The following is a 25,780-nucleotide window of genomic DNA, read 5'->3' on the forward strand; positions in this document are numbered from 1 at the left end:
TTGCTTTCCTAAAATGCAGTACCTCTCATTTATCTAAATTAAACTCCATCTGTCACTTTTCAGCCCATTGGCCCCTCTGATCAAGATCCTGTTGTAATCTGAAGTAACTTTCTTCGCTGTCTGCTACACCACCTCCAATTTTGGTGTCATCTGCAAACTTGCCTCTTCTGCTCGCATCCAAATCGTTTATATAAATGATGAAAAGTAGTGGACACAGCACCGATCCTTGTGGCACTCCACTGTTCACAGGCCTCCAGTTTGAAAAACAACCCTCCGCCACCACTCAGTTTTCTACCTTTGAGACAGTTCTGTATCCAAATGGCTAGTTCTCCCTGTATTCCATGAGCTGTAACCTTGCTAACCAGTTTCCTGTGGGGAACCTTGTCAAATGCCTTACTGAAGTCCATATAGATCACATCTACTGCTCTGCCCTCATCAATCCTCTTTGTTACTACTTCAAAAAACTCAATCAAGTTTGTGAGACATGATTTCCCACACACAGCCATGTTGACTATCCCTAATCAGTCCTTGCCTTTCCAAATACATGTACATCCTGTCCCTCAGGATTCCCTCCAACAACTTGCCCACCACCAATGTCAGGCTCACTGTTCTATTGTTCCCTGGCTTGTCCTTACTGCCCTTCTTAAACAGGGGCACCATGTTAGCCAACCTCTAATCTTCCAGCACCTCACCTGTGACAATTTATGATACAAATATCTCAGCAAGAGGCCCAGCGATCACTTCCCTAGCTTTTTTTAAAAAATTCCCTACAGTGCGGAAACAGGCCCTTCGGCCCAATCAGTCCACACCGACCCTCCTAAGAGGAACCCACCCAGACCCATTTCCCTCTGACTAATGCACCTAGCACTATGGGCAATTTAGCATAACCAATTCACCTGACCTGTAGGTCTTTGGACTGTGGGAGGAAACCCACACAGACATGGGGAGAATGTGCAAACTCTACACACAGTCGCCCAAGGCTGGTATTGAACCTAGGACCCTAGTGCTGTGAGGCAACAGTGCTAACCACTGAGCTACCATGCCGCCCCGCTTCCCACAGAGTTCTCGGGTACGCCTGATCAGGTCCTGTGGATTAAAGTGGAGTCACAGCTAGAAAGGATAGTGAAGAAAGTGTTTCCTATGCTTTCCTTAATTGGTCAGAGTGTTAAGTACAGGAGTTGGGAGGTCATGTTGCGGCTGTACAGGACATTGGTTAGGCCACTGTTGGAATATTGTGTGCAGTTCTGGTCTCCTTCCTGTCGCAAAGATGTTGTGAAACTTGAAAGGGTTCAGAAAAGATTTACAAGGATGTTGCCAGGATTGGAGGATTTGAGCTATAGGGAGAGCTGGACAGGCTGGGGCTGTTTTCCCTGAAGCGCGGAGGCTGAGGGGTGACCTTTATAGAGGTTTACAAAATCATGTGGAGCATGGATAGGGTAAATAGATAAGGACTTTTCCCTGAGGAGGGGGAGTCCAGAACTATAGGGCTTAGGTTTAGGGTGAGAGGGGAAAGATCTAAAAGAGACCCAAGGGGCAACTTTTTCATGCAGAGGGTGGTACGTGTATGGAATGAGCTGCCAGAGGAAGTGGTGGAGGCTGGTACAATTGCTGCATTTAAGAGGCATTTGGATGGATATATTAATAGGAAATTTGGAGGGACATGGGCTGAGTGCTAGCAAATGGGACTAGATTGAGTTGGGATATCTGGTTGACATGGGCAAGTTGGACCAAAGGGTCTGTTTCCATACTGTTTGATTTTATAAGTAAAACTAGCCATTTTCTTCACATTTTTAATGCAGCGATTTTGGGTTTGATTGCAACAATTATCATTGGTGCCCATCAAAACTAGGCAATGACCATCTCCAATAAGTGACAGTCTAACCACTACCTGTTGATACTCCATAATGATACCATTACTGAATCTCCACAATCTATGTCCTTAAGGTTATCAGTGACCAGAAATGCAGTTGGACACTCCATACAAATACAGTGGCTATAAGAGGAAGTTAGGGACTAGTAATACTACAGTGAGTAATTCACCTCCTGCCTCCCTCAGCCTGTCTACCAACTACAAGGCACAGTTAGGATTGTGTTGAAATACACCCCACTTGACTGGAAATGTGTAGCTCTAGTAACAATGAAGAAGCTTGACACCATGTAGGATAAAGCAAACTGCTTGATTGGCACTATGTTTACAAGCATTCACTTCTTCCACAATTGACCCTCAGTAGAATCTACAAGATGCATTGTACAAATTCAGCAAAGATGCTTAGACAGCACTTTCCAAACTCATGACCATTTTCATCAAGAAGGACAACAGCAACAGATAACATGGGAGACCATCATTGCAAGTTCCCCTTCAAGCCACTCCCCATCCTGACTTGGAAATATATTGCTGTTCCTTCACTGTCTCTGGGTCAGAATTCTGGGATTTCTTTCATAAAGACTTTGTGGATCAACTTGCAGTACATGAACTGCAGTGATTCTAGAAGGCAGTTCACCCCACATTTTCAAGGGCCAATAGTGATGGGCAGTAATTGCTGGCCAACCAGTGACATTGATGTCCCATGAATGAATTAAAAAAAAAAATGAAGTGGTAATGCAGAGGGGTGCAGTGTGGAGTGTAGTAAGATGTTGAAAATGTTCAAGAGATTGTAGTTAAAAATCACACCACATCAAGTTATAGTCCAACAGGTTTATCTGGAAGCATTAGGTGTCTGTGTGCTGCTTCTTCATCAGGTAGCTGTCACTCTGAAAGCTAGTGTTTACAAATAAACCTGTTGGACTATAACCTGGTGTGGTATAATTTAAAAAAAAAAAACGTTTTGTCCACCCCAGTCCAACACACTCTCCTCCATATTAAGAGACTGTAGTCCGTTTTACATAGTATCCGTCAGACTTTTAGTTTGGTTCTGTGGATGGGGAAGAAACTAGATTGGAAGATCTTGAATGCTGGTTGGTTACAATCAGTTGCTGTTTGGTACTATGGAAGTAACATCTGAACTCAAATGTTTTAAGAAACATACTGAAGGCAGGATAATTGGGAGAGTAGTGAGATCAAAGGTTCATTGTGATTACATTTGGAATGTCTGTATAACTTCCTAAGAAATAGGAATAAGGGTAGGCTGCTCCTCTCCTTGGGCCTACCTTGTTATTCAGTAGTGTCATGGCTGATCCAACACTTCTCATGTCCACTTTACTGCCCTTTTTCCCTATAACTCTTGATTCCCTTACTGATAAAGAATCTCTCCCTGTATTAAATAAATACAAGGACTCTGCTCCCATAACTTTGTGATAAGACATTGAACTTTCTGAGAAAGGAAGTTTCTCCTCATCTTAGTCTTAAATTATTGCCCCTTAAATTTGAGGTGATGCTCTATAGTCCTGGACTCTGCCATGAGGGCAACCATCCTGTCAGCATTTACCTTGTCAAGCCCTTAAGAAACCTATTTGTGTAAATGAGATCACCTCACATTCTTCTCAGCTCGATGACACAGCTTAGCGTTTTGATCATAAGACAGTACCTTCATACTGGGGGTCATTACAGTGGACCTGCTCTGAATTTGCCTCCAATGAAATAATATCTTTTCTTAAATTAGAGCATCAGACTGTCACAGTACTCTGTGGTCTCACCAGCACGTTGTATAGTCAGGATGTAAATAATGGTGTACATCTTCTGCTATTAACTTGGAGGAAATTGTTACCTCCATAATTAGATGGCTTTGGTGTAAAGAAGTCATTGTGTAGTTAGATGTTGCCACATTTTGTGTTCAAATTAAATCTGGGCCTGATATCGCTGAGGAACAGAAGGTGACCAAGGACAGGGAAACTTTGGGATTTTGGGTTTGGTTGTGTGGGAGAAGAATTAAAGGATTCTTAAAAAAAAAAGTTATTGTTCTTTATTGTAGCCGACACCAAGAAAGTTAGCATTGCTTGCACATTCTTAATTATTTTGATGCATAGCATCTATCTTGGGATTGGCTTGATAGGATGAGAACATAAAAGTCGCGAGTGAGGTTCTGGAAAAGCACAGCTGGTCAGGCAGCATCCAAGGAACAGGCCAATTGACATTTTGAACTTCAGGTCTTCATCAGGAGCCCTCATTTTCTCCTAGGATGAGCGCATAGCTTCTTTCCTGCAGCATATTTATAAACTGGTTTAGCTTTTACTACAGTCTGGCAACTTTTGTGGTCAGGTGTCCAAGTAAAATGACCACATTTATTGCATTCCTTTTCAGAACTTGACACAATGGGATTTGAACACTATGCTTTATGGGTAAGAAGGAATGAAATAACTTTCAGTTTATCCTGTAATAATTTGTTTATAAACATTGGCAAATGAATTAAATTGTGGAAGAAGTGTCTCTATTTTCAAAAAATAGTTTTGTTTTGAAGCGTTAATATGTATTACTTGATGCAAAATCCTGTATTAATCATTTAAAGTTTAGACTATTCTAATTTCTTTTGTAATAAAGATGGACTGATGCAAAGGCAAATGTACGATTTCAATCCTCTTTTGATTTTTTTTTTTGCTTTTTTTTTGCCCGAGTTGAAGTTTGAAACCTAATAAAGGTTCACAAGGGAAGAAGGAGGAATGGACAAGTACACAAGTTTCTGGCTTTATATTACTGGGATAAGGAATAGGTGTAAAGTTCAGCATGCGGTGAGTCGTAGTGTAGCAGACAGCTGCATGTGACTGCAAAGCAATCCAAAGAATGTGTTCAAATCCCACCTTGCCAGTTCTAGAGTTTGAATTTACTCCAAAGTTCTTCAATTTTTCAGAAAGAAACTTGTTCCGAAATTTCCTTTTAAGGAAGGCACGGTGGCTCAGTGGTTAGCCCTGTTGTCTCTGTGCCAGGGACATGGATTTAATTCCAGAGTTGGGCGACTGTGAGGAGTTTGCACATTCTCCTGTGCCTGCGTTTCCTCCGGGTACTCCAGTTTCCTCCCACAATCCGAAGATGTGCAGGTTAAGTGAATTGGCCATGCTAAATTGCCATAGCGTTCAGGGGTATGTAGATTAGGTGCATTAGTCAGGGGAAATTTAGAGTAATTTGCAATGCCTGTGGGTGGGTTACTTTTCAGAAGATTGGTATGGACTTGTTGGGCTGAATGGCCTGTTTCCATACTGGAGGGATTCTATGATCTGTTGTAAGCCGTTTGGTAGTCTATTATGAGTAGAATTCCTGGTTGACTTCAGTCACAAATGCTTTAGCCCAAGAAAGTAGCTGAGTGATCTGATCCCAAGCTGATTAGGGATAGGCATTGAATGTCAGTGCCACATGATGTTTTCAGAGATACATCTTTGATTTTATACCTGCCTCTAATTCAATAGAGAACCTGGTTTTCTTTGAATCCTTGATACAATGACCTCCCAAAAGTAGCACTCCAATTCAAACTTCTTTTCTCTCTCAATACTGGTCTTCAGTATAAATCATACATTTGTGCTATTGTAATTGAATGTAGATCCAGTTTCATAGAATCCCTACAGTGTGGAAACAGGCCCTTCGGCCCCACAAGTCCACACTGACCCTCCGAAGAGTAACCCAACCAGAACCATTTCCCCATACCCCATATTTACCCCTGAATAATGCATTTAACCTACACATTCATGAACACTATGGGCAATTTACTCCAGCCAATTCACCTAATGTGCACATCATGACTGTGGGAGGAAACCGGAGCACCCGGAGGAAACCCATGCAGACAAGGGGAGAATGTGCAAACTCCACATAGACAGTCACCCAAGGGTGGAATTGAACCTAAGTCCCTGGCACTGTGAAGCAGCAGTGTGCACCACTGACCCACCGTGCTGTTGTTTCTTTCAATAAATTGAGGATTTCCATCTCTACTTGAAATACCAGAGCCCATCAATCTCTGGGTGAAAAAGAGTTCTCTTTAATCCCCTTTACTTCTTCATCAATTGCCTGCACATCTGTGCCCCTGAAGGGCTCTTGTGGTTCATTCTTGTGTTTCTGGCCCAGCTTTAAGTTTCTTTTGCTCAGGGGTTATTCATAATGTATCTGAACAGGTTGATTTTCAAAAATAATTAAATCTGTAGTAACTGACTTCTCCATAATGATAAACACTTCTTCCCTGTCCAATCCGTTCAAGCCCTTCATTATTTTGTATAGCTTGATTTAACCTACCCCACAACCTCCTGCATTCCAAGGAAAACCATTCTAGCCTATCCAATCTTTTGTCATGGTTGCAATTTTCAAGTCCTGGTAACATTGTTGTAAATCTCTTCTATGCTATTGCTACAATTATGTCCTTCCAGCAATGTGGTGGCTAAAACTGTACACCAATTCAATTGTGGCCTAATCGGTGTTTTTTTTCTCGTCTCAGTTTTACATCCCTGTTTTTGTGTTGTGACTTGTCTAATGAAGGATGGCCTCCTGTATGTTTTATTGACCTGTCGATATGAGCTCAAGTTTCTTAATTTCTCTACCCAACCCCCTCTATATTTTCATATGCTTTGTGTTCTGTTGATTGTGTTTGTCCTTTCCAAATTTGTAACCTTGCACTTCTCTGGATTGAATTAAGTTCACCAAGTTTCTGCCCGATTCAGCAAACCTTTGATACAATGCCGCAGTCGACAGCTATCCTTTCACTATTCACTACCCAGTGTATTTTTGTCATCTGTTAATTTTCCAATCACAACTAAGTCTAAATCATTGATATGTTACAAATAGTCATTGAAACACCTCTGAAAACTGTTACTTTTGTATCTTGTGATTGAATTTTAAAAATTTTAATCCAATATGCCACATTTCATTTCGTGGACTTGAATTTTTCGGACCGGTCTGCTATATGGCACCTTATCAAATGCCTTATTAAAATCCGTATAGACAGCATCCACCCTCCTGAGTACTCCTCATAAAATCAGTTGAGTTAGTAGGTATTACATCACTGGGTAAACCCCTCTGCTAATTTAAACCCGATACACAAGCTCACCTCGCACCATAATCTGTTAAAATTTGAGAGACAAAAGACTATCCCAGAGGTCTCTATTTAAAATAAAAATTAACAACATTTTATTTTTTTTGTCTAATAGAGAATATTAAACCCAACAAATATTTACAACTCCTTTTTCTCTTAAACCTATCTTTTACCTCCTGATACTGGTCTGATTTTAAAAGAAAAATCCTGATTTAAGATTTACAAAAAAAGGAATCACTTGTCAAAACCAAGTCAGCTTTGTCAATTCTCCATTGTAGATTTTCCTCCTGTTGATTTTTCTCGAGGCTGGTTTCGATGTTCTGCTGTGCGAACTTCTTATAGGCAGGTACCTTTCAGGGAGCTCTTCTGCTAGTAGTCTATATTTTGACAGTTTTTTTCGAACTGTTCAAAATGTCTGGTGTTATACCCCAAAACATCAGTTCATTTCATTGGTTTTAATATTATCAGAGTACGAAATTCAAAGTTGATTGGATTTTGGTATCTTGGGGCATTATTCCAACTGCCGAATTAGAATATGTTTGTTTCATGCAGCTCAGCTGCAGCTATATTGTTTCGACAAAATGTTACATTTTTACTTGGAACAGGACTCTCCGTCCTTTTGTCAGTCCTTTTTTCAGTCCTTGCTAGCTTTTCAACTCTATTAAAGGTACAGTACACACCTACACTGTCATAACAGCAAGACACAACACTGCGTAACAAAACTATATGAACTGTCCCTCATTTGTCTTTCTAAATAGCATTAGATCCATTTTCAATATTAATCCTACTGAGGTCAGAGTCACTGATCTATGTTTCTCTCTTTTTGCATAATTGTACAATTGCATTCAATCAATTTTCTGATACTTCCCTGGTCCCTAGTGAGGATTAGAAAATTATCTTCCCAGAATCTGTTATTTCTTCCCTGGTTTCCTTTGAATAGCATAGAATGCAATTCATTCTGGCCTTGGTGATTTAACTGCTATCAATCAGTTCTCCTCCATTATTCTCTCTCTCATTGTACAATTTTACAGAAAATTAACATTCTTTAAACTAGATTGTTTGCATTATCCTTCTCTGAATTCAGTCTTCAGGGTTGATGCAGAGCACTGCTGCCTCAGTGCCAGGGATGTGGGTTTGATTCCACCTTTGGGCGATTCTGGCTGTGTAGAGTTTGAACTCTGTCTGCATGGGTTTCCTCTGGGTGCTCAGTGTTCCTGCCCAAGTCGAAGAATATCTAAGTTAGGTGGATTGGCCAGATCAAATTGTGCGTAGTATCCAGGGTTGTGCAAGCTAGATGGATTAGCCATACAAAGTGGGTGGCATGGTGGCACAGTGGTTAGCACTGCTGCCTCAGCGCCAGAGACCCAGGTTTAATTCCTGTCTCAGGCAGCTATTTGTGTGGAGTTTGCACATTCTCCGTGTCAGTGTGGGTTTCCTCCGGGTGCTCTGGTTTCCTCCCACAGTCCAAAACTGTGCAGGTTAGGTGAATTGGTCATGCTAAATTGCCCGTAGTGTAAGATGTAGGGGAATGGGTCTGGGTGGGTTGCTCTTTGGAGGGTTGGTGTGGACTTGTTGGGCCGAAGGGCCTGTTTCCACACTTTAAGTAATCTAATCTTAAAAAAAAAAAGTTATGGAGATAGGACAGGGGAGCAAATATAGTAGGATGCTCTTTGGAGTGCCAATATCAACTCGATGGGCCAAATCCAGCATGGAAACAGACCCTTTGGCCCAACCTGGCCATGCCAACCAGATATCCTAACTTAAACTAGTCCCATTTGCCAGCAGTTGGCCCATATCCCTCTCAACCCTTCCTATTCAGATGACTTTTATATGTTATAATTGTGCCAGCCTCCTCCACTTCCTCTGGCAGCTCATTCCATACATGTACCACCCTTTGCGTGGAAAAAGTTGCCCCTTGTAAACCTTGCTCCTCTCACCTTAAATCTATGCCCTCTAGTTCATGACCTCCCTACTCCAGGGAAAAGACCTTTGTCTTTTTACCCTATCCATGTCCCTCATGATTTTATAAACCTCCTATAAGATCACCCTCCGCCTCTGATGCTCCAGGAAAAACACCCTATTCAGCCTCTCCCTATTGCTGAAACCCTCCAACCCTCTGAACAGCCTTGTAAATTTCTTCTGAACCCTTTCAAGTTTCACAACATTCTTCATATGGAGGGAGGCCAGAATTGCGTGCACTATTCTAAAGGTGGCCTAACCAATATCCTATACAGCTGCAATATTGCCTCAACTCATATATAGTCAATGCTCTGACCAATAAAGGCCGGCGTACTAAATGCCGCCTTCACTATCCTATCTACCTGTGACTCTACTTTCAAGGAGCTATGACCCTGCAGTCTATGGTCTTTGTTCAGCAACACTCCCTAGGACCTTACCATTAAGTGAATAAGTCCTGCTAAGATTTGCTTTTTCCAAAGTGCAGCACCTCACATTTATCTGAATTAAACTCTATCTGCCACATCTCAGCCAATTGGCTCATGTGATCAAGATCTTGTTGTAATCTGAGGTAACCTTCTTCACTGTCCACAACACCTACAATTTTGGTGTCATCTGCAAACTTACTGACTATACCTCCTATGTTCACATCCAAATCATTGATATCAATGACAAAAAGCAGTGGGTTCAGCATGGATCCTTGTGGCACACCACTGAGCACAGGCCTCCAGTCACCAGTTCTGTATTTAAATGGCTAGTTCTCCCTGTATTCCATGTGATCTAACCTTGCTAACCAGTCTCCCATGGGGAACCTTGTTGAATGCTTTACTGAAGTCCATATGGTTCATGTCCACCACACTGCCCTTATCAATCCTCTTTGTTACTTCAAAAATTTCAATCAAGTTAGTGAGACACTATTTTCCACACACAAAGCCATGTTGACTATCCCTAATCAGTCCTTGTCTATCCAAATATATGTAAATCCTGTCCCTCTAACAACTTGCTCACCACCCATGTCCGACTCGCTGGTCTCCAGTTCCTTGGCTTTTCCTTAGCGCCTTTCTTAGATAATGGCACCACGTTAGCCAACCTCCAGTCTTCCAGCACCTCACCTGTGACTATTGATGGTCCAAATATTTCTGCAAAGGGCCCAGCAATCACTTCCTTAGCTTCCCACAGAGTTCTAGGCTACACTTGATCAGATCCTGGGGACTTGGTCATCTTTTTATGCATTTTAAAACATTCAGCACCACTTAAAACATTCTTCTCACAAACTTTGAATTCAGTACCACCTCCGAAATATGATACTTCAAGATGGCTCCATCTATTTCCCCATATTCGATATCTTCCATGTGCTTCTCCACAGTAAGCACTGAAGTTTAGTATCTCCCCTATCTCTTGTAGCTCCACACAAAGGCTGCCTAGCTGATCTTTGTGGGGCCCTATTCTCTCCCTAGTTACCCTTTTGTCCTTCATTTATTTGTAAAAACCCTTTGGGTTGTTCTTAACTCTTCGCCAAAGCTATCTCATGTCCCCTTTGTGCCCTGCTGATTTTCCTCTTAAGTATACTCCTCCTGCCTTTACTCTTCTAAGGATTCATTTGATCTATCCTGTCTCTACCTGACACTTGCTTCCTCCCTTTTTTTTTCTTCACCAAAACCTCAATTTCTCTAGTCATCCAGCATTTCCTACACTACCAGCCTTGACCTTCACCCTAACAGGAACATACTACTGATAAAACATTTCAATTTTTCCTTAATTCTACCAGCCAAATCTTCTTTTTTGTCTCCTTGCTTTACTTTCCTAATATCATCATCGACTTCAACACTGTATATTCTATACTCTTGCCAGCTTCCAAAATTACTCTTAAGAATTAATCTTGTTTTAAGTAATGAGGTTGTCATGGACTATATTTAGCTCACCAAGTATGCTTCTGTATAACAGGAAGCTCTGGGTTTAGTAGTACCACCCTTTTATTTTTCCATTGTGGCGATGTCTATGTTGCCTGTAGAATTTTGCTTTTAAATGCCTCCCACTGAACATCCACTAACCTTGTTTCAAGTAGTTGGCTCCAGGCCACTTTTAGCAGATCATCTCTCAGCTTTGTAAAGTTTGTCAGTTCTCCTAAATGTATGTTTTGTGCCTGTTTTATCCTTGTTCATTTGCATAATGATACAAAATTGAGCTGCTATGGTCACCCAATGGTACTTTATCCACAGTTTCATTTCCTGAGATGAAATTTAGAATGGCTTTCTGGCTCGACTGATAGAAAAATTGTTGGCACCTCCCTGTGATTGAATAATTGTCCAGGACCTGTTTTTGGGCAGATACTTAAGATAACTAGAAACAATATTCAACGTACTAATAGCATCTCTGTCCTCACCCCCCAAGCTTTACGGATAATTGGATTTATATCAGTGGCCAGCACTGCTACCTCACAGCGCCAGGGACATGGATTCGATTCCAGCTTCGGGTGACTGTGTAGACTCCACCTCCCAGTGTCTGCGTGGGCTTCCTCTGGTCTGCACTAGTTTGCTCCCACAATTCAAAGCTATGCAGATTAGGCAAATTGGTCATGCTAAATTGCCCATAGTGTTCAGGGATGTGTAGGTGAGGTGCATTAGTCAGGGGCAAATGTAACTTTTTAGATTGGGGAAATTCGTTTAGGAGGGTTGCTCTTCAGGGGCCTGGTGTGGACTTGTTGGGCCAAATGTCCTGTTTCTGCATTCTAGGGATTCAATTGACAGCCTTTTTTTTTTAATCAGATATTTCTGAGAATTGCCTGTTAATTTGTTTTGTTTTCATCATGATTCATTTTTGAGACACTGGTTGTCTTTTAGATATGTAAAACATGTTCAACTGGAGCTATTTATTCAAGTCATGGAATTCTGGCTATTAATACAGGGAACCAGATAGCAAGCAGTATTTTTTGGTTAAATGAAAACTCTTATCTGAAGCAATTTGGTACAAAAATAGTTGGTTGATATTTTTAAACTGTGCTCCAAAAGTAGCCCAAGACCTGACCGTGCAATTGCTAGAGCCAAGCAAACATAATTTCATGGCAGTCAACTGCTTTGGTCTCAGTACAAACTCCTTTTTACATATTTTTAATCAACCTATTCAGATGCATTATGACTTGCAGGTGCGTTTTGAGTTCTGGCCTTCTGGCCTGGAGATAGGATACTACCACTGTGCCACAAAAACCCTATACTTGTGGGGAGAGACAAATAATGCTGCATATTAGTAAAGAGTGTCCTCTCTACAAACTAAATGTTGGAATACTTCTCTGAACTCAGTAAAGCATGGCTTTTTACTTGGCTGTTGGTCATTTATTTGATGAATGCAAATCCCTAGTGTATTCAAGTACCTAATGACTGGGCAGCCCATTGTCTTTGTGGATGTGTAAATTTATTTTGCACTTTGTACCTGTTTGAGGTTTACTCTAGTCAATAATCCAATATTTGCATGTGGGTGCTTGTTACCTGCCATATGTCAGGGTTGTCAGAATTTAATTTATTTTGCTAAGTATAAACATCGGGTTGCTGCAGCATGATAACTTCATGCAAACTTTGGTTGCATCTGAGAAACTGGACTGTGGGTGGAATTTTAATTGATATGAAATTCAAGAAAGAGTTGACTGGGGTTTGTAAACTAGGCTTCCTTTGTCCACAAGTTTGTGTAAACTGTATTGTAAGGATCAATTAAGGTGTGAGGTGTCATTATTCAAGTTGTTTGTTTGAAGTTAGATGTCAAATGAAAGTGGAAATGTGATTTGAAGGCCCCATTATAATGTTTTGGGTGGCTGTTCTGACTTGCCTTTATTTACATAAATCAAAAATTGTTTGTTTATTAAGAGATGGTCATTTGAAAAGTGCTTTACTTAACTTCAGCAGCTCTGTTCCAAATTGACAGACAATTTGAGTAGGACAGGTGAATCTAGATTAGTTTTTAAAGTGAGGACATTCTTTTCAATTTTTATAAATGCAAACTAGACTTGTTTAGAATTACTGTGCCTTCACACTAGGTTCATCCATTAAATGTGCATAAAAATAAATTCATGTTCACGACTTTTTTACTGCTGAACACTACTTTTTTTTTGAAGAAAATTTGCTGATTATAGTTCTAATATAACAGACCTGTACAGTTAATATAATTCATTCAATATCAGAGGAAATGAGGTAAACATTGCTTTAAAAAAAGACTGACCCAAGGTGATGAGACTTAGTGTTTCGGAAATATATCTAACCTGTTAGATTGAACAACAAGCCTCTTCAGATAAACAGCATTAAAGCTTGCAGCAGTTAGGTGTAATCCAAGCTCAGTACACTTTAATTAGTTGACAGTGGTGAGTTGGAAGACTGCAGATGGGATTGAGGACATTACGACTGAAGAAAAGGGTATTTTGCTATCAATAGTGAGTGACTACTATCAATCTATATCCATGAGAATATAGATACTACACTAATTCACTTTTGGCAATTACCACTTCCCTTAATGATTCATTTCTTACCAATGTCTTAAATTCTCCATTGTCTTACCTCCTTAAGTAATTTTCTTTTAACTGTCCAACTTTAATGTTTACTTTCTGCTTCACTAGCTTTGAGCTCTTGTGCACTCCCCTTTCACCTCTGCATTTGTGGACCTTCAGCTGCCTAGGCCTCACAGTCAGGAATTTATTTTTTTTAGACCTCGTACCACCCCTTTTTTTATTTGAAAAGATTCTCTTTGCTCATTGACCAAGTCTTTTGCTGAATTCCTTTTTTTTTGTTAAAAGGTGACATAAATGCAATCTAAATCCCTTTGAAAAAGGGCATAACGAAAATAACCAAGTCACAATTATATCCTTAGATACAAAGGATTACGATTTAGTTTTCTCTGATTTCAGGTTTTTTGCTTTCATTTAACTTGCTTATGATTTAGGTTTGGTGCCTTTTAGTTGCAATATTGGAATGTCTGAATCTTTTTTGGATGTTCAGAGTTTCATGTGTTGATACGGTGCCACATAAAAGGTTGTCGCACAGGATTGGTGATCATGGTATTAGGGGTTAGTTGTTACCCTGGATCAAGAATTGGTTAACACAAAAGACAATTGGGATTGTGTATTTGTTCAGGTTGGACTCTGCTTGGTCATGTTGCAGCTGTAGAGGATACTGGTTAGGCCATGTTTGGAGTATTGCGTACATTTAATCTCCCTCCTTTCAGAAGGATGTTGTGAAACTTGAAAGGGTTCAGAAAAGATTTACAAGAATGTTCCCTGGATTGGAGGGTTTGAGCAATAGAGGGGGGAGGTGGTGCTGAAAAGTTTACCCTATAGCATCAGAGGCTGAGGGGTGACCTTGTGGAGGTTTATAAAATCGTGAGGGGCATGGATAGGATAAATTATACAAGGTCTTTTCCCTGGGTTTCCCTGAGCATAGGTTTAGGGTGCAAGGGCAAAGATTTAAAGGGGAACATTAAAGGGCAATTTTTTCACACACAGGGTGGCGTGTGTATGGAGTGAGCTGCCAGAGGTAGTGAGGGAGGATGGTACAATTACAGTATTTAAAAGGCAACTGGATTGATATATGAATAGGACACGTTGAGAGGGATATGGGAGTAGATTAATTTAGGATATCTAGTTGGCATGGAAGAGTTGAACTGAAGGGTATGTTTGCGTGCTGTACCACTGTGATTCTATCTAACTAGTGGAGTGTCTTTGCGGTTCTAGGATCAATAATTTACAATCGAATTAACTGGATGAGGGGGTAAGTAATGTATCCAAGTTTACTGAAACACCAAAATGGTGAGTATTACATTTGATGTCTTGCACTTTGGTCAGAAGGTTCAAAAGGCAAGAATGTTGTTTAAGTGGATAGAAGTCAAAGCACGGGGATCTGGGTGTTCTTGTGCATGAAGCATAAATTAGCTGGCAGAATGAACAAGGAAGTAAGAGGACCAATAGAATTTTGGACTTTTTAATCTGGGATGTTAGAGTTTAACTGTACTGGGTGTTTGTGAGTCTGCACTCAGTGTTACATGTGGTTCGGACCTATTCAGACATAGTGAAGGGATGGACTGGCATTGGAGGCAGTTTGAAAGTGATTCACCTTGGCTGAATCCTAGGATGAAGGGGTTAACTTGTTAAGAACAGGTTGGACCTTGACTCATACTAGTATTTATAAGTAAGGAGGCTTGACAGGGTAGATGTTGAGAAGATGTTTTCACTAGTGGGCTAATCTCAAACTAGGAGAGGCAGTTACACTGTAAGGGACACATTTTGAACGGAGATGCAAAGGAATTTCTTTCTCCAAAGGTAGTGTATATCTGGAATTCTGTAACCCAGAGACCTATGGAAGCTAGGTGACCAAATATATTTAAATAAGAGGCAAATGGATTTGGAAACCATTGAGGAATTGACATAGGGCAGATCAACCATAATATTAATGAATGCCAGAGCAGGCAACAGAGATGAGTGCCCTACTCCCCTGATTTTCTTATTTCTATATCAGTGACAATTTGCCTCTGTTTAAATGTAGAGTGTGAGATCTGTCTGCTTGATTTGAACCTTCCCAGAATATTGAGAACAAGATAATGTTAATAAAGCAACTTGATATTTGAACTCCTGAGTTAACAGGCTAAAAAGCAAAGGAATTGGTATTTGATTTTCTTTTGGAAGAATTGGTCAATTTCTGGGGTTCACAGTAAATAAGCAGGACATATTCATCAAAAATAGTATAGTGTCTGGACATCCATAAAGTCTTGGGTTTCACCATATTTGTGGAGAGGTAGCAACATAAAGTTTGGAGATTATATCATTAACCAGGTGGAAAATGCAGTAATAGTGTTGATTTTTCTGTTTCTCCTGTAGACGTCTTGTTGTATGTGTCAAGACCTGGTCAGATCTAGGGGAAAATAAAGTAAGCTGTAAACCTATATTTGCTGTCAGCTTCAGATTTTCATCCATCTTTTGTTAAACTAGAAAAGTTTTTTGTTTTATTATATTTTTGGAATATTTTTTAAGAGAAAAGAAACTATTTTGTTTGGGAAAGTCCAAGTGTTCATGCTCACTGACTAGTTCAGGACCCCCCCATATAAGCAAGAATTGATTTTTAATATTCTGTACCATCTTTGTCAAATCAGTATGCATCCATATGCAATAACTAATGGTGATGCCGTTTTAAACAAGCACATAGCATATCCAAGAATTTTTAAATCTCAAATCGGTTTATACTTAACCTCACTGAGAATACTTAAAGCTGGTTCTACTTGTACTTGACCTTGATACTTAAGTTCTTGGTGAACAGAACTGAGATACTGAAGCAGCTTACCTTTTGCAAGAAAGCCTCCTGGAGTGTATTACTTGATTTCACATTATCTTACAACTTGCCAACCTTTTGTTGAATCTAAAAGGGCATGTTGAAAGGAATTGCAAGCCAATTACTTCAGCTAGCAACTCTGGACTTTGACGATCCCTCTTTCAATTGGCTAATCTTTCCAACCTCAAATTTACTTTATCATGAGAAGTTGTATTTTGAAAAGGTAAGCTAGCAAAGTTTTTGTATGTGCTGTCAGATAATTCAAGCAATGTTGAAATATAACACTCATTGAACAGTTTGTTTCCCTAGCAGAGATAGATATGACTTGCAAAGCTGATCCAGAAAGCACCCACAGTTTTCTATCCTACCGCAATGTCAAGGTGGCAACATCTAGCTGTTAAATTATTCCAACTTAGTTACTCCGTTTTATTTTGCATTTTAAGCGTGTCTCCGTTAAATTCGTTTGAAAGCAAAATGTTGCAAGAAACCATCAAAACTGATTCAGCAGATTTTTTTTTTCAGTTGCTTTCCTTTTGCGCTTGTTCTGTTTTCATTGAGAGAAATGTACTTTATCTTGCATTAGTGCAGTCCTTGAAATGTTGAGGTTATAACTCACTCTCAAATTTCTCTAGGGTAGCAGATGGTATTTAATATTTTGAAATAAAATCATCCAGTTGATAGCAATGAATCTGGCAATTTTTATTATTTTTTTCAGTTTGAGAGTTAATATGTGGTTGTCTGCGTGGGCTGCACAGTGGCTCGGTGAGCACTGTCTCGGCTCGAGGAATTGGGTTTGATTCCAGCCTTGGGTTGTATGGAGTTTGCTTTCTTGAAGCATTAGAATAACGAGGCATGGTCACTTGCAGCACAAAAAATATAGGACTTCATTAAGCATTTTAGTGCCTTTTAGTCTTTATAATCATTTATTGGGCTCTGTTGGGTTTTCTGTATGAAACTGAAATCTTACTCGCCACCTTCAAGCTCAAAAGTCAAATTCGCTTTTTTTGGAAGTTGGTTTTAAACAGTATGTGAACATAGACATTGATGAGTAGAGCTGGTCCATCTTGTCATCCAAAAGAAACCAATGGTTCGCCTCAAAATTAAAACATCTTAAACTATTTCTTTTATTATTTCCACTGCTAGACCTGATGTTGATTTACACTATTCCTGTTCTGAATCTCATCACAATTTATCTCTGTTCTTCTGAAAACCCATGTCTCATTACAGTTGCTTGATGGTGACTTCATTAATTAAACCATATTAATTTGATGAGACTACCTTTTTTTTTGGATTTCTTGCATGCTCTTATCTACTTGCAAGCATCTAATATAATGTTCAGTAAAACCTTTCATTGACTTTGGCTCCTCAGCTTTATACTTTTGGCATTAAAATCCTTCCAGTTGCTACATTTCAGCCTTCATCCTTGGCCAAACCGCTCTATATGCATCAATTTCGGCTTAACCCTGTACTCCCATTCTCCTTCCTGCACAACACTTGGTGACTTAACATTTGAAGGTTATGATCAAAAATCAGTCTTCCTTAATCTTCTGCAAATATATTATTATAAAACTCTTGGTCGTCATTGCCGCCTCCTATTCCTGTATATATGTGATACTTGTACTTGGAATTGTTTGCAGTTTAAGGTTATGTAAGGTACCAGAACTGTTAGTTTGGATAAGGTACACTTTTTTTTAAATCAAAGGCTTTGAAAATTATTTTGTGTCACAATTAATTTTATGTATGTCATACAGTCATGACTTACTGGATAGTAGGCTGGAAATTGAGTTCCAATGTTCCTGCTGTCATGGCAAAAGTTTTTTTTTTTAAAAGATGCAAAATCCATTAACAGATTTTTTTTTTAGACAAGCCTTAGTACTTAATAAATTGCACTTAATTACAGGTCAAGAACTAAATTAAATACCTAACATATCTCCAAGCTTGTGTGCACAAAAATGGTGAGAATGTGAACTGAGAGGATGATACAGAAATGCTTCAGTGTAATTTGGACAAGTTCAGTGAGTGGACAAATGCGTAGCAAAGCAAATATGATGTGGATAAATGTGAGGTTATCAACTTTGAATGAAAAACAGGAAGGCAGACTATTATCCAGCAACAGATTGCATCAATGATGATTGGCTGCTCTTGTACATAAATTTCTGAAAGGAAGCATGCAGGGGCAGTAGCCAATGAAGAAAGCAAATGATATGTTGGTGGACTTAGTGAGAAGATTTGTATACGAGCAGATGTGTGTCAATTTTATAGGGTCTTGGTGAGACCATGCATAGAATTTTATGTGCATTTTGGCCTCCTTATCTGAGGAAGGATGTTTTAGCTGTTGAGGGAGTGCAAAGAAAGTTTATCAGGCTTAATCCTGGGATGGCAAGACTGATCTATGAAAATAAACTGGATTGGTTAGGGCTATATTCATTGTATTTTAGAAGAATGAAGATGGATCTCCGAACTCCATAAAATTCTAACAAGAGATTAAGTATTTTCAGGAAGGATATTCGTGCTAACCAGGGATGACAGTCTTGGCATATGAGGTAGGCCAGTTAGGATTGAAATGAATCTGTGGAATTCTCTGCTGCAAAAAAATGGTTGAGTCTAAAACACAGCTTCCAATGAGGAAGTACATACGGTATGAGCAGGTAGGGAAAAAGTTTAGTTTTGGGTTGTGTGAGACAAAAGTTCAGCTAGCATGATTTGGATCAGATAAGAACTTTCAGTAAACAATGAGGTGCTGGAGGCAAGGGTAGTGGGTTAACCAGATGAAAAAGCATTCATTGTGATGCCAGGTGGCTGGATCTTTACTGTTAATGCTCACTAACTGTAGCAGTCACCCAGTCAACAAAGATCTTACCTCATTTGGATGCTGCTCCCTGTAAGTAATTATATATTTCCTTTAAGAATGTGCTCTTTGAGAGAAGACAGAATTCATGTCTCTGTGCACATGAGCAATTTATTTTCCCCCTCCCTCCAGGGCTTGGAATAAAGATGGAGGGAGAGCCATACTGTGGCTGAGTGTTTGCTTTGCCTGATAAGGGTATAGGGAAATGGGACGATTCCAAGGAGGAGTTAGATATAGTTTGTTACAGTCAAAGGGTATGGGTGAAAGCGAGTAAGATGCTGAGTTTGCCAATCAGCCTGAGTTGGCTCAGAAGTGTAGGGGTGGTGCAGTAGTTAGCACTGCTGCCTCATAGTGCCAGGGACTTGGGTTCAATTCTAGCCTCGGCAACTGTCTGTGTGGAGTTTGCACATTCATTACATGTCTGTGTGGTTTTCCTCCAAGTGCTCTGGTTTCCTCTCGTAGTTCAAAGATGTGCAGGTTAGGTGGCATGGCCATGCTAAAGTGTCGAGGGATATGTAGGTGAGATGGATTAGCTATCAGGAATGTGGAGTTAGAAGGTTGAAGAGGTCGGTGTGGGTTGGATGCTCTTCACAGGGTCAGTGTGGACTCTGGGCCAAATGGCTTGCTTCTACACAGTAGGGATTGTATGATTAAATTTTGAGTTTGGCCCTTCGACTTTCTGTCTCTAAGTAAATTCTACAAATTAATACTCTTAAACTGCTTTTAAGCTGTCTCTTCAACTCTCAAACATAAGCAGTTTAAAAAAAACGTGAGCGGAGGGAAAACTGAGAAAAAACAGTTCTGTCATCTTTGTTCAAATGATCTGTTAGTTCCTGCTAATCTGAAAGTTTCTCCTTGATCTTTTATCAGAGTGCTTCTATTTCTTTCTTGTAATTATTTTTATTGAAAAGAAAGATTTGAGTTTTTTACAAAATTAATAGACTGGTGTATCCACTTTATAGTATAATAACAGCACCAATATAAAATTAAGAAAACTAACAGCTAACCTACTCTACAAACTAGCAAAACACACAATAAGATAGAAGCAGGGAAACAATACACCATTCTGCTTTTTCTCTGTTGGCTACAGAAAGGTCTGTCTGGACCTCTGACTACAGAATCCGCGAACACAATTGATCTCTTGGAAGCCGACGTACCCCTCATTGCATTAGAGCCAGTCTCAATACCAGAAACTTGGCTGTTCGTGCTACGTTTTCCTGAGAATCCATCACCTCCTACATGTTCCAGAACAGCATACCTCTTTGAAATGGGTATATCCACAAAAGACACCTGCACTAGCTGCCTACTTCTCTTACCCTTCCTGGAGTTAGCCCATCTATGTGACTGTATCTGAGACTTTCCCCCCTTCCTATAACTGCCATCCATCACATACTGTTGCTGTTGCAAATTCCTCATCGCTTTTATCTGTCTCTCCAACTGATCCACTCGATCTGATAAGATTCGCATCCAACAGCATTTATGGCAGATATAATCCGCAGAAACCCTTAAACTTTCTTTAAACTCCCACATCTGGCAAGAAGTACATATCACTGCAAAGGCCTTTTTTTTTTTTGCTCCTTCACAATCTACAGACCCAGAAAATAACACCGTCTTATTCCTCTACAAACACTGCCCCAGGTTAAATTAATAGCTATGGCATATATTTTAAGTTTAATCAAGAGACTCCTCTCCAAAAACAGATAATCAAGAAAGAATCCACTATACTCACTACTGCAGCCTTTCTCTTGGACAGACTTAAAACAACAATGAACTTATCTGATTCTGTGCTGTGAACTTCGCCCAATAGTTCCTCCAAGATCAGTTGTGAATTTCACTGTTTGTTTGTTAATTTTCCCAGATGCACTCCAGTGTCCAGTAATACATGAATTCAAACAACAGTTTTTCTCTCCTTCCTTCCTTTTTCTCTCCTTCCTTCCTTTTTTTCTCTCCTTCCTTCCTTTTTTTTCTCTCCTTCCTTCCTTTTTTTCTCTCCTTCCTTCCTTCCTTTTTTTCTCTCCTTCCTTCCTTCCTTTTTTTCTCTCCTTCCTTCCTTCCTTTTTTTTCTCTCCTTCCTTCCTTTTTTTCTCTCCTTCCTTCCTTTTTTTCTCTCCTTCTTTCCTTTTTTCTCTCCTTCCTTTTTTCTTTCCTTCCTTCCTTCCTTCCTTCCTTCCTTCCTTCCTTCCTTCCTTCCTTCCTTCCTTCCTTCCTTCCTTCCTTCCTTCCTTCCTTCCTTCCTTCCTTCCTTCCTTCCTTCCTTCCTTCCTTCCTTCCTTCCTTCCTTCCTTCCTTCCTTCCTTCCTTCCTTCCTTCCTTCCTTCCTTCCTTCCTTCCTTCCTTCCTTCCTTCCTTCCTTCCTTCCTTCCTTTTCCTTTCCTTCCTTCCTTCCTTCCTTCCTTCCTTTTTTTCCTCTCCTTCCTTCCTTCCTTTTTTTTTCCTCTCCTTCCTTCCTTTTTTTTTCCTCTCCTTCCTTCCTTCCTTCCTTCCTTTTTTTTTCCTCTCCTTCCTTCCTTCCTTCCTTTTTTTCCTCTCCTTCCTTCCTTCCTTCCTTCCTTCCTTCCTTCCTTTTTTTTTCCTCTCCTTCCTTCCTTCCTTCCTTCCTTCCTTCCTTCCTTTTTTTCTCTCCTTCCTTCCTTCCTTCCTTCCTTCCTTCCTTCCTTTTTTTCTCTCCTTCCTTCCTTCCTTCCTTCCTTCCTTCCTTCCTTCCTTCCTTCCTTCCTTCCTTCCTTCCTTCCTTCCTTCCTTCCTTCCTTCCTTCCTTCCTTCCTTCCTTCCTTCCTTCCTTTTCCTTTCCTTCCTTCCTTCCTTCCTTCCTTCCTTCCTTCCTTTTTTTCCTCTCCTTCCTTCCTTCCTTTTTTTTTCCTCTCCTTCCTTCCTTTTTTTTTCCTCTCCTTCCTTCCTTCCTTCCTTTTTTTTTCCTCTCCTTCCTTCCTTCCTTCCTTTTTTTCCTCTCCTTCCTTCCTTCCTTCCTTCCTTCCTTCCTTCCTTTTTTTTTCCTCTCCTTCCTTCCTTCCTTCCTTCCTTCCTTCCTTCCTTCCTTCCTTTTTTTCTCTCCTTCCTTCCTTCCTTCCTTCCTTCCTTCCTTCCTTCCTTCCTTCCTTCCTTCCTTCCTTCCTTCCTTTTTTTTCTCTCCTTCCTTCCTTTTTTTTCTCTCCTTCCTTCCTTCCTTTTTTTTCTTTCCTTCCTTTTTTCTCTCCTTCCTTCCTTCCTTCCTTCCTTCCTTTTTTTCTCTCCTTCCTTCCTTCCGTTTTTTCTCTCCTTCCTTCCTTCCTTCCTTCCTTCCTTCCTTCCTTCCTTCCTTCCTTCCTTCCTTCCTTCCTTCCTTCCTTCCTTCCTTTTTTTTCTCTCCCTTCCTTCCTTTTTCTCCAACAGTCAGGGCAGACAGGGACAAAGTAGGACTAATAAATTAAACTGCATTTATTTCAATGCAAGGGGCCTAACAGGGAAGGCAGATGAACTCAGGGCATGGTTAGGAACATGGGACTGGGATATCATAGCAATTACGGAAACATGGCTCAGGGATGGGTGGGACTGGCAGCTGAATGTTCCTGGATGCAAGTGCTACAGGAAGGATAGAAAGGGAGGCAAGAGAGGAGGGGGAGTGGCATTTTTGGTAAGGGATAGCATTACAGTTGTGTTGAGGGAGGATATTCTCAGAAATACATCTGGGGAAGTTATTTGGGTGGAACTGAGAAATAAGAAAGGGATGATTACCTTATTGGGATTGTATTATAGACCCCCCCAATAGTCAGAGAGAAATTGAGAAACAAACTTGTAAGGAGATCTCAGCTATCTGTAAGAATAATAGGGTGGTTATGGTAGGGGATTTTAACTTTCCAAACATAGACTGGGACTGCCATAGTGTTAAAGGTTTAGATGGAGAGGAATTTAAGTGTGTACAAGACAATTTTCTGATTCAGTGTGTGGATGTACCCACTAGAGAAGGTGCAAAACGAGACCTACTCTTGGGAATTAATAAGGCAGGGCAGGTGACTGAGGTGTCAGTGGGTGAGCACTTTGGGGCCAACGACTGTAATTCTATTCGTTTTAAAATAGTGGTGGAAAAGGATAGACCAGATCTAAAAGTTGAAGTTCTAAATTGGAGAAAGGCCAATTTTGACGGTATTAGGCAAGAACTTTTGAAAGCTGATTGGAGGCAGATGTTCGCAGGTAAATGGACGGCTGGAAAATGGGAAGCCTTCAGAAATGAGATAACAAGAATCCAGAGAAAGTATATTCCTGTCAGGGTGAAAGGGAAGGCTGGTAGGTATATGGAATGCTGGATGACTAAAGAAATTGAGGGTTTGGTTAAGAAAAGGAAGGAAGCATATGTCAGGTATAGACAGGATAAATCGAGTGAATCCTTAGAGTATAAAGGCAGTAGCAGTATACTTAGGAGGGAAATCAGGAGGGCAAAACAGGGACATGAGATAACTTTGGCAAATAGAATTCAGGAGAATCCAAAGGGGTTTTACAAATATATTAAGGACAAAAGGGTAACTAGGGAGAGAATAGGGCCCCTCAAAGATCAGCAAGGCAGTCTTTGCGTGGAGCCACAGGAAATGGGGGAGTTACTAAATGAATATTTTGCGTCAGTATTTAATGTGGAAAATGGTGTGGAAGATATAGATTATAGGGAAATAGATGGTGACCTCTTGCAAAATGTCCACATTACAGAGGAGGAACTGCTGGATGTCTTGAAACGGTTAAAGGTGGATAAATCCCCAGGACCTTATCAGGTGTACCCGAGAACTCTGTGGGAAGCTGGAGAAGTGATTGCTGAGCCTCTTGCTGAGACATTTGTATCATCGATAGTCACAGGTGAGGTGCTGGAAGACTGGAGGTTGGCAAACATGGTGCCACTGTTTAAGAAGGGCGGTAAAGACAAGCCAGGAAACTATAGATCAGTGAGCCTGACCTCGGTGGTGGGCAAGTTGTTGGAGGGAATCCTGAAGGACAGGATGTAAATGTATTTGAAAAGACAAGGACTGATTCGGGATAGTCAACATGGCTTTGTGCATGGGGAATCATGTCTCACAAACTTGATTGAGTTTTTTGATGAAGTATCAAAGAAGATTGATGAGGGCAGAGCAGTAGATGTGATCTATATGGTCTTCAGCAAGGCATTCGACAAGGTTCCTCATGGGAGACTGATTAGCAAGGTTAGATCTCATGGAATACAGGGAGAACTAGCCATTTGGATACAGACTGGCTCAAAGGTAGAAGACAGAGGATGGTGGTGGAGGGTTGTTGTTCAGACTGGAGGCCTGTGACCAGTGGAGTGCCACAAGAATTGGTGCTGGGCCCTCTACTTTTTGTCATTTACATAAATGATTTGGATGCGAGCATAAGAGGTACAGTTAGTAAGTTTGCAGATGACACCAAAATTGGAGGTGTAGTGGACAGCGATGTGGGTTACCTCCGATTTCAACAGGATCTGGACCAGATGGGCCAATGGGCTGAGAAGTGGCAGATGGAGTTTAATTCCGATAAATGCGAGGTGCTGCATTTTGGGAAAGCAAATCTTAGCAGGACTTATACACCTTAATGGTAAGGTCCTAGGGAGTGTTGCTGAACAAAGAGACCTTGGAGTGCAGGTTCATAGCTCCATGAAAGTGGAGTCGCAGGTAGATAGGATAGTGAAGGCGGCGTTTGGTATGCTTTTCTTTATTGGTCAGAGTATGGAGTACAGGAGTTGGGAGGTCATGTTGCGGCTATACAGGACATTGTTTACGCCACTGTTGGAATTTTGCGTGCAATTCTGGTTTCCTTCGTATTGGAAAGATGTTGTGAAACTTGAAAGGGTTCAGAAAAGATTTACAAGGATGTTGCCAGGGTTGGAGGATCTGAGCTACAGGGAGAGACTGAACAGGCTGGGGCTTTTTTCCCTTGAGCGTCTGAGGCTGTGGTGTGACCTTGTAGAGGTTTACAAAATGATGAGGGGCATGGATAGGATAAATAGACAAAGTCTTTTCCCTGGGATGGGGGAATCCAGAACTCGAGGGCACTGGTTTAGGGTGAGAGGGGAAAGGTATAAAAGAGACCTAAGGGGCAACTTTCATGCAGAGGGTGGTGCGTATATGGCATCGTTTGGCGTTAGATTTCTGTACAGTACTTGTGGTTCATAGCTACATATTGACAAAGTCTTGAATTAAGCCAACAACTTTTACAGTGCATTGTTGGTTTAAAATTTGCGTTAACTCATGTTCAAAATTCAGCCGCAAACGTGTGACAATTTTTTTTTGTGCTTACACGCAACTGCGTGAGCACTGACCACAACCTACACACTTAAAGCAGCATAGCACCTGATGGGCAGTCATCACAATCCTTTATTGACTTTTCATTGTGCTTAATGTAACATAAGTTTTAGAAATTTTGAAATGCATGATAGCTGAAATTAGCTTTCTCCAGGTTAGAAAATCATAGTAAATAGACTAGATAGAGACCTATCATAATTCCTGCCATGGAGGGATTGTCTGGAGACATTACATAGAATGAGGATAAATATGCTGAGTTTTTAAGAAGAACGTTATCTTAATGAAACATAATTTATTTTTAAAGGGCTTGCTAGGGTAGATGTTCAAAGTGTGCATATTTGTTCGCTTCCTCAGTACTGTTGTTGTGATTCTAATAATAATAAAGTCATGGCCCTGTAAAGATGTTAAAGATATTGATTTTAAGATTCATTGTGTATTTTATATGAAGCTATATTAAAAATAATGTAAAAAAACAACACTTAAGAA

General features: G+C 40.4%; 1 protein-coding gene across 6 annotated transcripts in view; it reads left to right on the forward strand.

Annotated features, from left to right (window-relative positions):
• The window catches only part of ktn1 (kinectin 1), a 139,819-nt gene that overhangs the window by 1,554 nt on the left and 112,485 nt on the right, over window positions 1-25,780 (forward strand). Inside the window, exon 2 of one of the 6 annotated variants that reach the window (XM_043697723.2) lies at window positions 4,238-4,275. The exons of 4 other annotated variants lie outside the window; for them this stretch is intronic. The gene's annotated coding sequence lies outside the window, so the exon portion shown is untranslated. Of the gene's footprint in view, window positions 1-4,237; window positions 4,276-23,838; window positions 23,859-25,780 lie in introns of those variants that run through there. One more of the 6 variants, XM_087989876.1, reaches the window with a different exon arrangement.

This window comes from Chiloscyllium plagiosum, unplaced genomic scaffold (genome assembly GCF_037043375.1).
Source record: "Chiloscyllium plagiosum isolate Xiang-an unplaced genomic scaffold, Cpla_swu_hap1 HiC_scaffold_8, whole genome shotgun sequence".
Taxonomy (NCBI): domain Eukaryota; kingdom Metazoa; phylum Chordata; class Chondrichthyes; order Orectolobiformes; family Hemiscylliidae; genus Chiloscyllium; species Chiloscyllium plagiosum.